Source organism: Pteropus vampyrus, unplaced genomic scaffold (assembly GCF_000151845.1).
Source record: "Pteropus vampyrus isolate Shadow unplaced genomic scaffold, Pvam_2.0 Scaffold350, whole genome shotgun sequence".
Classification (NCBI taxonomy): Eukaryota; Metazoa; Chordata; class Mammalia; order Chiroptera; family Pteropodidae; genus Pteropus; species Pteropus vampyrus.
In genome coordinates this window covers 561190-573669 of record NW_011889131.1, presented here as the reverse complement: position 1 = coordinate 573669, position 12480 = coordinate 561190, and the positions used below count along the sequence as shown (strand labels likewise).

General features: G+C 50.2%; 1 long non-coding RNA gene across 1 annotated transcript; it reads right to left on the bottom strand.

Annotated features, from left to right (window-relative positions):
* Window positions 1-2760: 2760 nt before the first annotated feature.
* On the bottom strand, window positions 2761-4856 carry LOC111731138. Its single transcript, XR_002776974.1, has 2 exons — window positions 4646-4856; window positions 2761-3828 (listed from the first exon to the last, which is right to left on the bottom strand). It is a non-coding gene; the product is annotated as an uncharacterized LOC111731138 (long non-coding RNA).
* Between the last annotated feature and the right edge of the window lie 7624 nt (window positions 4857-12480).

Genomic DNA, 12480 nt, shown 5'->3' with positions numbered 1-12480 from the left:
TCTTTTTTATTTCCCTCCCTTTACGTTGAAGCCCTTGGCATCTCACCGTGGCCCCAAAGGCCTGAGCGAGTGTTCGCTGTCTTAATGGAAAGTTACGGTTGTCACATTTGGCGAGTGATGTCACAGATGATTTCAAATGGAAATAATCCTCACCTCTGGGTATTTCAGAATAAGTTGTGTAGGAATGCGATGTGTGACTTGTTTACGTGTGTGGCATGTGGCTCTCCTTCTTCGTTGCATGCCTGTTTGATCGGTAATCCTGTGTGCACGGAAGGTGGTTGACATTCACGGGCCTGCGACTGGAAGGGGAGGGAGGAGTGACATGTCAGAGTTTAGGCAGAGTTCATGCTCTTTCCTCGTCCCTTTCTCTCCCCGGTTCAACTTTTCTTTAGATAAGAAAACTCTCCGGAAATCCTGATTCATCACCAGCCTCCAAATGTCTCCTTTGTCTGTCCTCCATACTTACCGAACTGCCAGCAGGACACATTCATTCCTTTCTGTCCTCAGAAGTCTCCTTATCGCACATGCATTCATCCGCAGGCGTAGCGCGCCGAATTCGCACTGATCTGGGCATCATAGTTTTAATAAGGGAGACGAAGGGGTCATTTAGATGCGTAGGGAAACTTTTGCGATGGGGAAAGAAAACTTCAGTGGGGGCTGTTCCGGCGGGAGACTCTGGGCTTTATGAGGGGCGGGCGAAGACCTGCAACTTTACCCGCTTTGGACAAGGACGCCCTGAGGGAAGTGACGCCATGCGTTGCCAGGTACCGCTGAGCACTGCTGGTCTCCTCCTCACATGCAATGCTCTCGTCCCCCATGGCCACCCTGGGAGCGATCTCTTAATAAGGGGATGTCAAAGGGATGGTAACCTTTGCTAGGGGTCCTGATACGCCTGCGTGTGGAGAGGCTCACCGACTTGCAGGCATCTTAGTTGTTCCCAGGAATTGCTTTACGTCGACGAAGTCACTGTTGAGTGGACTCAGAGTCTTTGGAGGAGAAAAGTTTGGTTGCCCGTTGGTGAAAATGGGTGGGCCGCAGCTCTTGGTGCAATTTGTTAGATGTCACCGGCAACGTTTTATGGCTTTGGTCTATTATTTGGGGCCGTAGGTGGCCATCTGCACGTGAAGCAGGTCATCAGGAGAACTGCGGGGCCTGAGCAGGCTCAGGTTTCTTGTTACCCTGGGTTTAAGGGGAGTCAAATGTGAAGTGAGGAGAGAGAGACTCAGAAAAGGAAGAGCCATTATCTAAGTAGTTAATCAAATTGGATCAGTAGTTTTCAGTTTTCTCTTTGTTGTTCATTTCCGTTTGAGAGTCTGAAGACTTCTTTCTTGTCTTTGCTTTCCTTTATTTCATTCCCTAAGCTGTGATTCCAGCTCCAATATTTTATAACCCACCGATCTGGAGATGCAGACAGTATCTTGATGAAGGAAGGGTAGGAGAACCGAAGAGAGAAATAAGGCTGACAAGTGAGCAGCATTTCCTACTGAGCCTGTGGAGTGTGTCTTCACCACGGGGCGCAGGCAGGGGAACCTCAGCTGCGGTCCACACTCCTCCATGAAGCCGTGGAGTTGTCCGAAGTAGGTGACAGGAACACAGTCCGTGCAACTTACATCGCTTCTTAGCTAGACCCAGGGTTCTTACTTGCACACATCTTAGCAACTTTTTCTAAGATGCTGGCTGATAAAGGCTTAAACTATCACTTCTTCTTAGGGGTTTTTGCACTTTTATTAAGAGTACTTGACTAAAATCCTAACTCCTTAGCTTCGTATTCAGTGTCCTCTGTGCTGTGTTCCCAGTCTTACGTTCCTAGACATATTTCCCCTTTACATGCCCTTTAAGCTAGCCAAGTCATCGGACAGTGAGCTCTTCCAAGGCAGGTAGGTGTAGGATTTACTGTTTGTTATTTGTGGTAGATGCTCAATGAGTCACAATTCCCTGAACTCATACCCTGTGTAGTCCCCTCTCTGGCCAGATCTGGATTGACCTTATGACTTGCTTGGACAAATAAAAATATGGTAGAAGTGACATTGTGCGGGTCGTGGCCTAGGCCATAAGGAGCACTGTGGTGTTTGCTTTTGCTCTCTTGCTGTCTTGAATCCTGTGCGAGAAAACCTGGGCCAGCTTCCTTGAGGTTGTGAGTTCTTGGGGGAAAGAGAGGCCCTGGAGTATGAAAGACCGTGAGGAGAGGGAGCAGGACATCTAGCCGCTAGTTGGTTGTAGTCATTCGGGCTGAGGTGCCAGACTGTGTGTGAGGCCACCTGGGATTTTCCAGTCCTGGTGGAACCACGAGGTGATTGTGGGGTGGAGGAGAAGCCATGCTCCTGAGCCTAGCATAGACTGCGGAACCGTAAGCAACTAAATGGTTGTTGTTGTCGTAAGCCACTGAGCTCTGGAGTATTTGTTACACAGCAATAGCTGGCTGATACGGTATTGTAAGTCGTCTTTGTGTCGGCACGCCAAACAGGGTTTCATTTGTTAGCTCACTATTTCCTAGACATGCTTCACACATTCGTGCCTCCTCACGCACCTGTGCTCAAGTTTTTCCAACCTGGAAATCCAACATGGAGAAATGGATATTTCCCCTTTATCTGTCAAAATACAATCGATCCTACCTTCTCTGACACTCCAACTAGAATTGATTATTCTCATTCTGAACAACTTTGGTGCCTCTTGCTATTTGGCGTATGTACTACAATTACATTTTTAACTTCTTTTTTAAACAACTTTATTGAGCCGTAATTCATATATCAACACATTCACTCGTTCGAAGCATACAGCTTAATGAGTTTTAGTATATTTGCAGAGTTGTACAACTGTCACCATATCTAAGTTTAGAATAGTTTCAGCACTCCAGAAAGAAACCCCAGACCCATTAGCTGTCACTCACTTTTCAATCTGCCCAAGCCCCAGCCTGAGGCAACCACTAATCTACTTTTGGTCTCTACAGAATTAGATTTTTTTTTTTTCGTCAAGTCGAAGAAATCTAATCGCTTTGTGTTGACTAAGTAAAAACTCTAAAACCTTCTTCAGACCCCCAGGAATGACTATGCAGTGGTCCAGTTTCACGTTCAGTAACAGGAGCAGAGAGAGATTTTGTTGAGGAAGGTTTCCATGGCACCCCAGGCATTGCCCCATATCTGCAGCTCTGTCACTTTGTCCTCAGAGATAACAGAGTGTAGTGGAAAGCGAGCACAGTGGCGTCTTGGGTCCGGCCTCGCCTCGGCTGGTGACTGGTTCTGCGGTGGAGGGCTAGTCGTCCAGCTTCTCTGAGCTTCAGTTTTTTCAGTGATAAGACTTCCTGGCGATAGTGTGGGGATCAGATGAAATGACACGCGGGAGACACCTCCCATTGTTCTGACGAAGTTATTTTCTTTTCCTAATGCTTGTCCTGTGAGCCCCTTTCACTGCATAGTTACTCGACGGTGGCTCTGTCTACCAGGTCCCCCACCCCAGCTACCGCCTCGACTCTGCTCCAATTTGGTTGTCCTGCTTGAATGAGGAGGAATGGGTGAGCCACGGCCCCATGGGTGGGGAAGGGGGCGGGGTGCTCAGATCGCTGGGGACAGTGTGATGGTACCAGGGGGACATGGGACACCCTAGGACCAGGCATTCCCAGGTTTTTTATCAGTCCCTTCCAAGGGTAAGATTTTGGACTATGGCTCTTCCTTTTCTAGTTTTCCTAATAATGGCTCTTTGGGGACACATGTCTGTGCAGCCATTTGGTTGCAGACTAGGTCAGTTGCAGATTGCCAGTCTTTTTATATAGATTGGCTGACATGATTCGCTCACACAGAAAGCTGGCTCTGCTTCTTGGTGGTTTGGTCTCCCCTAGAAGAGACAGCAGAAAAAGACAAATGTGGGGAGACACAAGGCCAGACTTCTCTGAGTACGCGGCGGATTTGAGATACTCTGTTCTCTTGGCCTTTCTACTTTCACAGAATTTATGATTGGGTCCTCATGTTTCATCCTGAACTCACGTGGAGAGAGCAGGCAGGGAGCAGGCTGCTCCACGTGCAGGGTTGATTACCTTCCTCTGACTTCCTTCCAACCAGGTCACCGCCCGCTCTCTGCTGGGGATCCCCACCTCTGGCGGCACTCCCGGAGGTGGGGATGGGGATGAGACAGCACAAGCAGAGCAGTTTCTACAGAGTCAGGGCGTTTTTGGGACAGAGTTGCTCACTTACAGTGGAAGAAGCCGTGTGGGAGAGCAGAGCCCCTGGCAGAGACTGAAAAGTGAGGCCCTCTTTTGCTTGGTTTCATGGGACGAAATGGGCATGCTCACTCAGGGCTCTGATCTTTGGTTCCCATTTTGGGGAAGAAAGAGCAAGAAGGGCCTTTTGGTCCTTAGTTTTTAGCTAGTCCTGTAGTCACGATACCCCTAGCTCTGAAGTCTATTCCCCGCTACCCCTTCCCCTCAAACCTGCCAGATGTTCGGCGAAGTTCTAGACACTCTGCTGCACATTCTTGGGTCTCTGCATCTTTGCTCTGCCCAGGCTGCTGGCTGTTGCTGCATGTAGCATCCCCACGCTCCCAGTGCTGGACTGGGTCCTGGCGCCCGGTGAGGAGTGGGGGGTTTCAGATGACGGTTCTCTTCTGAAAGAGAATTCCCATCAGCAGCATGGTGGCTTCTGCTGAGTGTACTTACCTGTGAATCTAGCTCTGTCCTTGGTCAGAAGGGCTCAAAAGGAGCCTTGTTAGTTTCTTTCTTCCCAGCCAGGGCCCCAGGGTGAAAGAGAAGAAGCTGTCTAGGTGCCGGCCCTGTGACGGAAGGGCAGGAATCGGGGCTGGGGACGTGAGGATGTGAGCAAGGACACGCAGGAGCCCCGCGGTCCTCTCCTTTTGATTGTTTTCTCTCTGCTCCCTTTTCCACTCGCAAACCCCCACATTCATAAAGGAGGAAGTGATGTCATCGCATGTGTGCCTGCCTCCCCTTCGTGAGATGCCTCTGGGTCACCACTTCCTGTTTCTGAGTCATCAGGAAGGTGATTTCCCCCCCGGTGCTCAATATCCCCAGGGACACTGGGATCACTCAGCATCTACCCAGTATCCTCTTCTCTCCTTTCTTTAAAAAATAAAAATCACCCCCTCCACTCCCCAAAAATCACCTAAACTAAACACAGTACGGCTGCTGGTCTGAGCTGCTGCAAGCTCACAAAGTGCACAGTGGATTGCAGCCCTCGGCCTCTGTTTGGAAGGATGGCTGGGTGCCTGGATTTAATTGGATAGGTAATTACAAGTGAAGATGACTCTTGAGTGCCTCTCCTGCAGCAAAATCTGCCCTAGATCTTGCCTACTAAGGGAAGGGGGAGGGGTATTTGGCTGCCCCTCAAAATAAAGATTGAATCCATCGGCCAGAATAAGGTACCCCAGGAGGCACGAGATGGCACTGGAAGGGTTTGTTAGTGTTAGCTGAAGCGAACCTTCGGGGAGCCAGCCCCCCACTGCATTTTTCCTCCTGTCTTTTCTGTTCCTCTCCCTTTCCAGTTCTCCCTCCCTCCCTCCCTCTCCTCCCTTCCTCCTTAAATCGTGCCCCACACTTGCTCTTTGCCTAGTTTTCTCTTTCTCTCTGATTTTCACAGGAGGGAAATGACTAGTGGGACCAGGAATACGAACCAAGTGCTTGGGGCTCAGTAGTTTATTTCACAACCATTTATGGTCTCCTAAGTGCTTTGCTAGGTACTGGGGCTCGGAGATGTGTAAGATACCCTTCTGGCCTTCACGAATCTCACGGTCCGTGGGGACAGTTTGTTTAACCATTCATCTGCGCATGGACACTTAGGTTGTTAAATGGTATTTTAAATAAAACACAGGTCAGATTAGAGGCTGGGAGGGTCAGGCCGAATTCAAAACTAGCGAAGGGAAAGGAAGCAGGATCATGGGTGCATCTGTGGTGGGTTTGCCTGGATTACTGAAGGGGCGTCCGTTCTGCTCAGGCTGGTGGCAAGGAAGCCGGTGGTGGAGATGGCGAGTGTAGGTGTTTGTAAGGGCCCAGGATGGGGACAGAGCTCCTGCCTGATGGCCTCAATTTTCTGAGCAGAAGTTGGAAGGGAGGAGGGACTCTCGGAGACGGGGCCGGGCGGAGGTGGGGTGAGAAGGGTGGAGAGCAGAGGGGCCCTATGAGCTTTGCTGGGGCGGCCGGGGCCACACTGGCCGGAGACCTGGCTGCACCGATGATCACCTTCCGCCGCTCCCAGGGACCCCCGCTCTCTTCACAGTTTCCTCTTCGTTTCCCTTGGGCTCAGAGCTGTTAAATTATCACTGGGACTAGAACTGAGGGACTTTAAAAAAGTGCCAAGGCCAAGTTGTCACAGAGAGGAATCTAGAGAACCTCCCCGCTGAGCCAGGCCTCCGAATACTGCCTCTGCCTTGTGGCTGCAGCCTGGGCTTGGAGACGAGCGGACCGTCCTGAGGCAGGCCCTGCGTGGACCTGGGCAGGCTGTGGGCCAGCTCCCAACCTCCGCGTCTTCGTCTGTCAAGTAGAGATGAACACAGGAGCTGTGACATGGAGTGGTGTGAGCCTAAATGAGAATGACGTACGCAAAGCTTGTGACCTAGCCGGTGGCCACCCTGAGTGGGCCCACGGCGCCGTGCTTTGCAGCCCTGCTGTGTTCTCTGCCGGTCACGGTCTGGCCTCGTGCACTGGAGTCGCACGCACCCCGTCCACTTAATCTTCATCCCCTTCCAATGGCCCTGGCAGTGAGAAGATCTCAGGTGTCACAGCTGGTCCGGTGAGCACCCCTCCCATTGTGTGTGTCTTCTGGGTGCGGCAGGCCCGATACAATTTCATGTATTATTTGGGTTCATTCACTGGGGTTATTCTGGAAGCATGGCTTTGTGAGGCTTCTGGGAGCCTGGCTGGGAGTTATGTAACCGCTTCAGTCTGGTGCACTGAAGCCAAGGCCTCCGATAGCGAAGGGCCCTCGGCCGGCAGAAAATTTGCTGGCAAAGCCAACGAAATGGAGCTGCTCAGCTCCCGAAGGAGAGAGGGAGCTTGGAGGCTCTCCTTTCTCCAGAGACTTGTGTGTTGACTGACCTCGGTCATGAGGGGAACGATGAGGAAGGAGGGGCGGAGAAGAGACAGAGGTGGATTCCTCATTCCTGTCCCCGTGCTGGGGACAGGTGTCTCCGGAGGCTGTGACCGGAAGGGAGAAGGGCAAAGAAGAGAAGCGGGGCCGGCAGAGGAGGAAAAAGAGAGGAAGGAAAGAAAAAGGAAGGGAGGACGGGGGAGGAGGGCGTTGGGAGAGGGAGGATGCCTCAGAGTGCACGTGAAGGCTAATTCTGTTCCAGAGGCCCCTGCCTCCCAGAACGGCAAGCTCCCTCTCCTTGAGGTCATTCTGCCCCTTTCCCCTCAGAGGCTCTTGTGGGGGCAGAGCCCGCTCTCCCTAGGGTTTGAAAGTTCAAGTTCTTAGAGTACAGTTTCCAAGCAGAGGAACTGGAGAAGGGGAGGATGACAAGAAAAAGTGGCTTTTCAGCTAGTGGGTGGCTCGTCCTTCGTTCTACTTAAAGCTGGTCTTAGTTGCCTTCCAGTTCCTGTCGCTGGCCTACTGCAGGCGAGTCTGCAGAAGCAGATCCTCTATATAGGAGGATCCTTTATAGGACAGGCGGGAGCTCTGTCCCTGTCCTGGGCCCTACAGGTTGATGACCGTCTGCTCTGTGCCAGAAACTTGCAGCACATCATGTGTCCGAACACTTAACTTAGTTCTTTGAGGTGGGCACTGTTATTCCCGCTCCACAGGTGGGGAGTCCGAGGCTCCTGGAGGTTAAGTAGCATGGTCCAGGTCACACGGCTGGTAAGTGGCAAAGGCAGTTCTCAGCTCCAGTTCTGCTGGGCTCCAAAGCCATTTCGTGTGGCGCTTTACACAGCTCAGATATTCTGTCGTTTCTGTCTCCAAACTATGTCCCGATTCTGTCCACTTCCCCTCACGCCCACTGATACAACCAGGCCAGGTCATCATCATCCTTACCTCACAATTTGCAAGAGCTTCTTAACTGGTTTCCCTGTTCCTGCTTTTGTCTCTCTCCACCGTGTTCTCACAGAGCTGCTAGAAAACTCATCTTAAAAGGCAGATTGCCTTGTGTCATGTCTACACATAAAACTCCCCAAGGGCTTCCCCGTGCACTTGAACTAAAATCTGGACTTCCTAGCATGGCCTGCAGGATCTGCTCTCTTGGAGAGTCTGAACTCATTACACAGTTTCATTAATGCCACCTTCTTTACTCAGCATGCTCTGGCCATGCTGGACTTTCAGTTCTTTTCTGCCTCAGGACCTTAGCACGTGCTGCCTTCTCAGAATAGAATGATGTTCTCTCCAGTCTTAATCCTTATGTATAGTTTGCGTGTCAGTTTAAATGTCACTTCCTAATAGAGAAGAGACCTTTCTTGAACTTCAAACCTGAATCAAACCATCCTCGTGCTCGGAGCTTCTCAGCAGGCAGAGAGGGAAGCAGGATGAGTTACAAAGAAAGATCTCGCTGTCAGAAAAGAGAAATACTAGTTTTTCATGGGTAAGAGTTTCCTTTGGCACCGAATTCCTTCATGGGGTCTTTCTTGGGAATCGTAAACTGACGTAAATCATGTGATTAAGGGTAAACTGGATGGACAGAAAATACCAGCACGTCCCAGTCCCAGAGAGCTCTGAGAGAGGGTCTGGCCAGGGAAAGCTTCACAGAGCTTTTTCTTGTGGATGGAAAGGATTTGGCATAGCTTGGGGAAGAGACAGCCTGGGTAGGACTTGGTGAGTATGGGAATGAAAGCGTGTGAAGGGACCTAACACATTGCCCAGGGTGTAGTAGGTGCTGATATATCTTAGTTTTGCTTTTTCTAGTCCCTGAAAGTGACTGTTGGTCTCAATAACACGTGCCTCTGCTGTGGTATTTGCTGCTCGTCCACAAAGGGGCTAATCCCCTGCCCACCTCCTTCGCGCATTTTCTCTGTATCCACCCAAGCATTTACCACCTTTCTCTAGCAGGTCCAGGACTAGGATATGACGAGAGAGGACACTTGGTGGCTGAGCAGAGAGAGGACAACTTAACTGTTTTGCCCTGGGTGTAACTCCATCCTGGGACACTAACTTCCTCTGGCCAGTGTCTGACCTTAGCCAGTGGGGTTATCATCCATTAGGCTGAAAAGAGCAACAGAAAACCTGGATTCAGGTGTATGGGGAGGAAGTGGGAAGGTGGCAATAGAAAGAGACGAGGAGCTAGACACATTCGTTTAAAAGTCTGTTCCAAAAACATCTGACTTCGTTTCTTTACATTGTCAAGAAGGCTTTTAAAGCCCAGCTGCCTCTTATTAATCCTGTTTGGGCTGCTCCCCTTCCCGCCAACCTCGCTCTCGGGCTGTGCCAGCATCAACGGCCCGGTGGAAGCGGAGGGCACGCTGAGTGACGTCAGTGCCTGGGTCTGGCCTTCAGATCTCAGCCCAAGCAGCTGAGAACACAGCACCTTGGTCCCCTTCCAGTGAGAATGTAAAATTCTCTGCCCGCTGCCCTAGAAGGCCCACGGGGCTTGGGGAGACGCAGAGGATGGGAGGGAGATCATAAAGTGTCTACTCTGTGTGACTTGGGGGGTGGCTTAAAGACCCCAGGGCCATAAATACCCCTCAGCATGAGGTAGGGGAAAGGAGCATGGGTCTGGGGGGGCTCACAGAACCCTGAGTTTGAATGCAGGCTTTCGCTAGTTGTGTGATCTTGGGCAAGTTAACCAGTATCTCTGAACGGTACGTTTCTTCCATGGTACAATGTCAATAATGATACCATTTCCTATGTTAGAGGGTTCGTGGGATACGATTTGTTTATTTATGTAAAGAATCCAGCACAGACAGGGTCTAGTGCATCATAGATGCTCAATAAATGATTCCTCCCTCCCTCCCTCCTTTCTTCCCTTTTCCCCTCTTTCTATTCCCTCTCTTCCTTTCTCCCTCCTTCCTTTCCTTCTTGTCCTTGTCTGTGGGGGTGGGGTAGGGGGACATCAGGAAGGAGCATACACTTTTTGTTGTGCAAACCCTGAAAAGGCGTAGGAACCAGGGACCGAGTATCTCTGAAACTGAGGTTTGACGAAGGGACAGAAGACAGAAAGGCTGGTGGAGAGTTTGCATGAAGAACACTTAGGAGCTCATATTCACTCTTTCTTCAGGCCACCAGGCGACTATCCCTCCACCTGCTTCCCCCTGCCCCTGCCCCCGCCCCCACAAGGTTGTGATGGATTCTGGCACTTAGGCAACGTGTTGAAAATGGGCACTAAGTGGAGCTTTACACACAGAACAGTGAGAGTCCCTTAGTCTCTTAGCCCCTTCCGCTGCTGGGCTCCCTCGGCACGAGCAGCCAGCCGGGTAAGGAGGCTCGAGGTTGTATCCTGGGAAATTGGCCTGCCCCAGACAAATGACCTAACAGGTGGATCCCCACTCAAAGTCTGGTGAAGTTCACCAGGCAATTAGCCCTGCCCATGCATAAATAACCTCTATTGAATGTTTAGTTCATCACCATTGGGTATGAAAAAAAGAAGCTAGGAATCACTAAAGATTTGAGGCAAGATCATAATGTGTAAGATGGAGACCCTGACGAATAAATGAATGGAAGAACAGAGACAGTGTAGGGGACATAATAAAAATCCAAAACACAATGATTAACGTCATCCAAGAGATAAGAAGAAATATATCTGGGAAATAAGAACGGAAAATTATATGAAGAAACAGAGAATGAAAAAGAGCTTTCGAAAGTTAAAATATGATAGCAGAAATTTACAAAGTCTATCATGTTGAGGAAACCTTCCGGGGTGTAGAACTAAAGGACAAAGTTAGGAAAAATAGAAAAGATGAGTAAAGTAGGGAATCGGTATAAAACGTTAGACATCAGACTATGAGGAGGTCCAGAAAGAAAGGAAAAGAAAATAGAGAGGGTGAACTATTGTCGACTGAAAAATAATATCAACTAGGCATTTGGCCACCAAAAAGGATTTATTTGGGAAAAAGAAAAGGGTGCGACGCAGCCGGCAGACGCGGCAAGCCACGTGCGTACTCTGGCCTGTGCGCCAAGGTGGAGGGGTGTTTATAGACAGGAAAAGGAAGGAAAGGGAAGGGGGGGCTAGAACCACAGAGCTTTATTATAAACGTAGCTCCTCCCACAGAGGCCCCTCCCACTCTCCCGTGATCTCTGACCCCCTTTTAGCTACTTCCCTCCTCCCACAGGCTGCCCCTCCTTTTGCTCTTTCGATGACACCAGTGCCTTCCGAATGGCTGTATCTAAAGGATTTTCTTTTGTTCTGAGTTTTCTCTAGCTTTCTTCTGTATCTGACACGGTAGACGACACTCACTTTCTTAGACTATTATGCTTTTGGCTTCCAGAACTCTCCAATCTCCTGATCTTTCTTAACGCCTCTCCAGTCATTTATAAACTGTCTCCTTCAGTAGCTTCTCTTCCGCCCTCCCAGGTTTGTGTCCCCTTGGGTCCTGTTCTCGGCTCCCTGCCTCATGTGTATCCATGACTTTTGTTACTGCCTAGATACAGGCAACTTCCAGGCCTTCTCGGGGAGCAGCAGATGCGCATGTCTTCCTGCATGTCTACTCAAGGTCCCACAGACACCTCAGCTCAACCCCTGCAGCGCTTGACTCATCATCTTAAATCAGCTCTATTCCCAGGAACTTGGATGCCACACGTGTGCCTCTCGCACACACATCTAAACAATCACCAGGACCTGATAACTTGTCTCTAATTATTTTTTGACTTTGTTTCCTCGTCTCTGTTCCTGTCCTGAACACCCTAATTTGGATCTTTAGTAGTTTTTTTCTTATTATTGTAACTGTTTCCTGACTTATCTTTGCTTCCGATCTTGTCACCCTTCACACATATGCTGTGGCGATCTGTTTAAAACACTGTTCTGGCCATGTTACTCCTTTTCTCGAAATCTTCCAATGGCTCCACATTGTCTACAGCAGGAGTCCCCAAATCCTGGACCCTGAAATGATAGCATCCATGGCCTGTTAGGAACCAGGCTGCACAGCAGGTGAACGGCGAGCATGTGAGCGAAGCCTCATCTGGATTTGCAGCCGCTCCCCAGTGCCAGCATCACTGCCTCAGCTCTGCCTCAGATCGGCAGGCATTAGATTCTCATAGGAGCACCGGTCCCTGGTGCCAAAAAGGTTGGGGACCGCTGTTCTACGGGATAAAGTTCAAGCTTCTTAACGGCATGCAAGGCCCAGTGCAGACTAGCCTTTCCAGATCTTTCTGCGTCATCTGCCCTTCCTTCCTTCCTACCTGCCTCACAGTTACACTCTGACAAAACTGGCTACCTCAGCATTCTCAGCCCACACCAGGCTCCTGCTTGCATCGTGCTTTTGCTTAGCTTGTCCCCTCAGAGAAGAGGGTCCCTTTCCTCTGCCTGCCCCTTATTTGAATAATTTGTACTCATCCTTTGAGATCTAGTTTGGGTGAAACCTCCAGGAATCCTTCTTTGAGCCCTCAGACTGCTTCTGGCCAGAGTCCT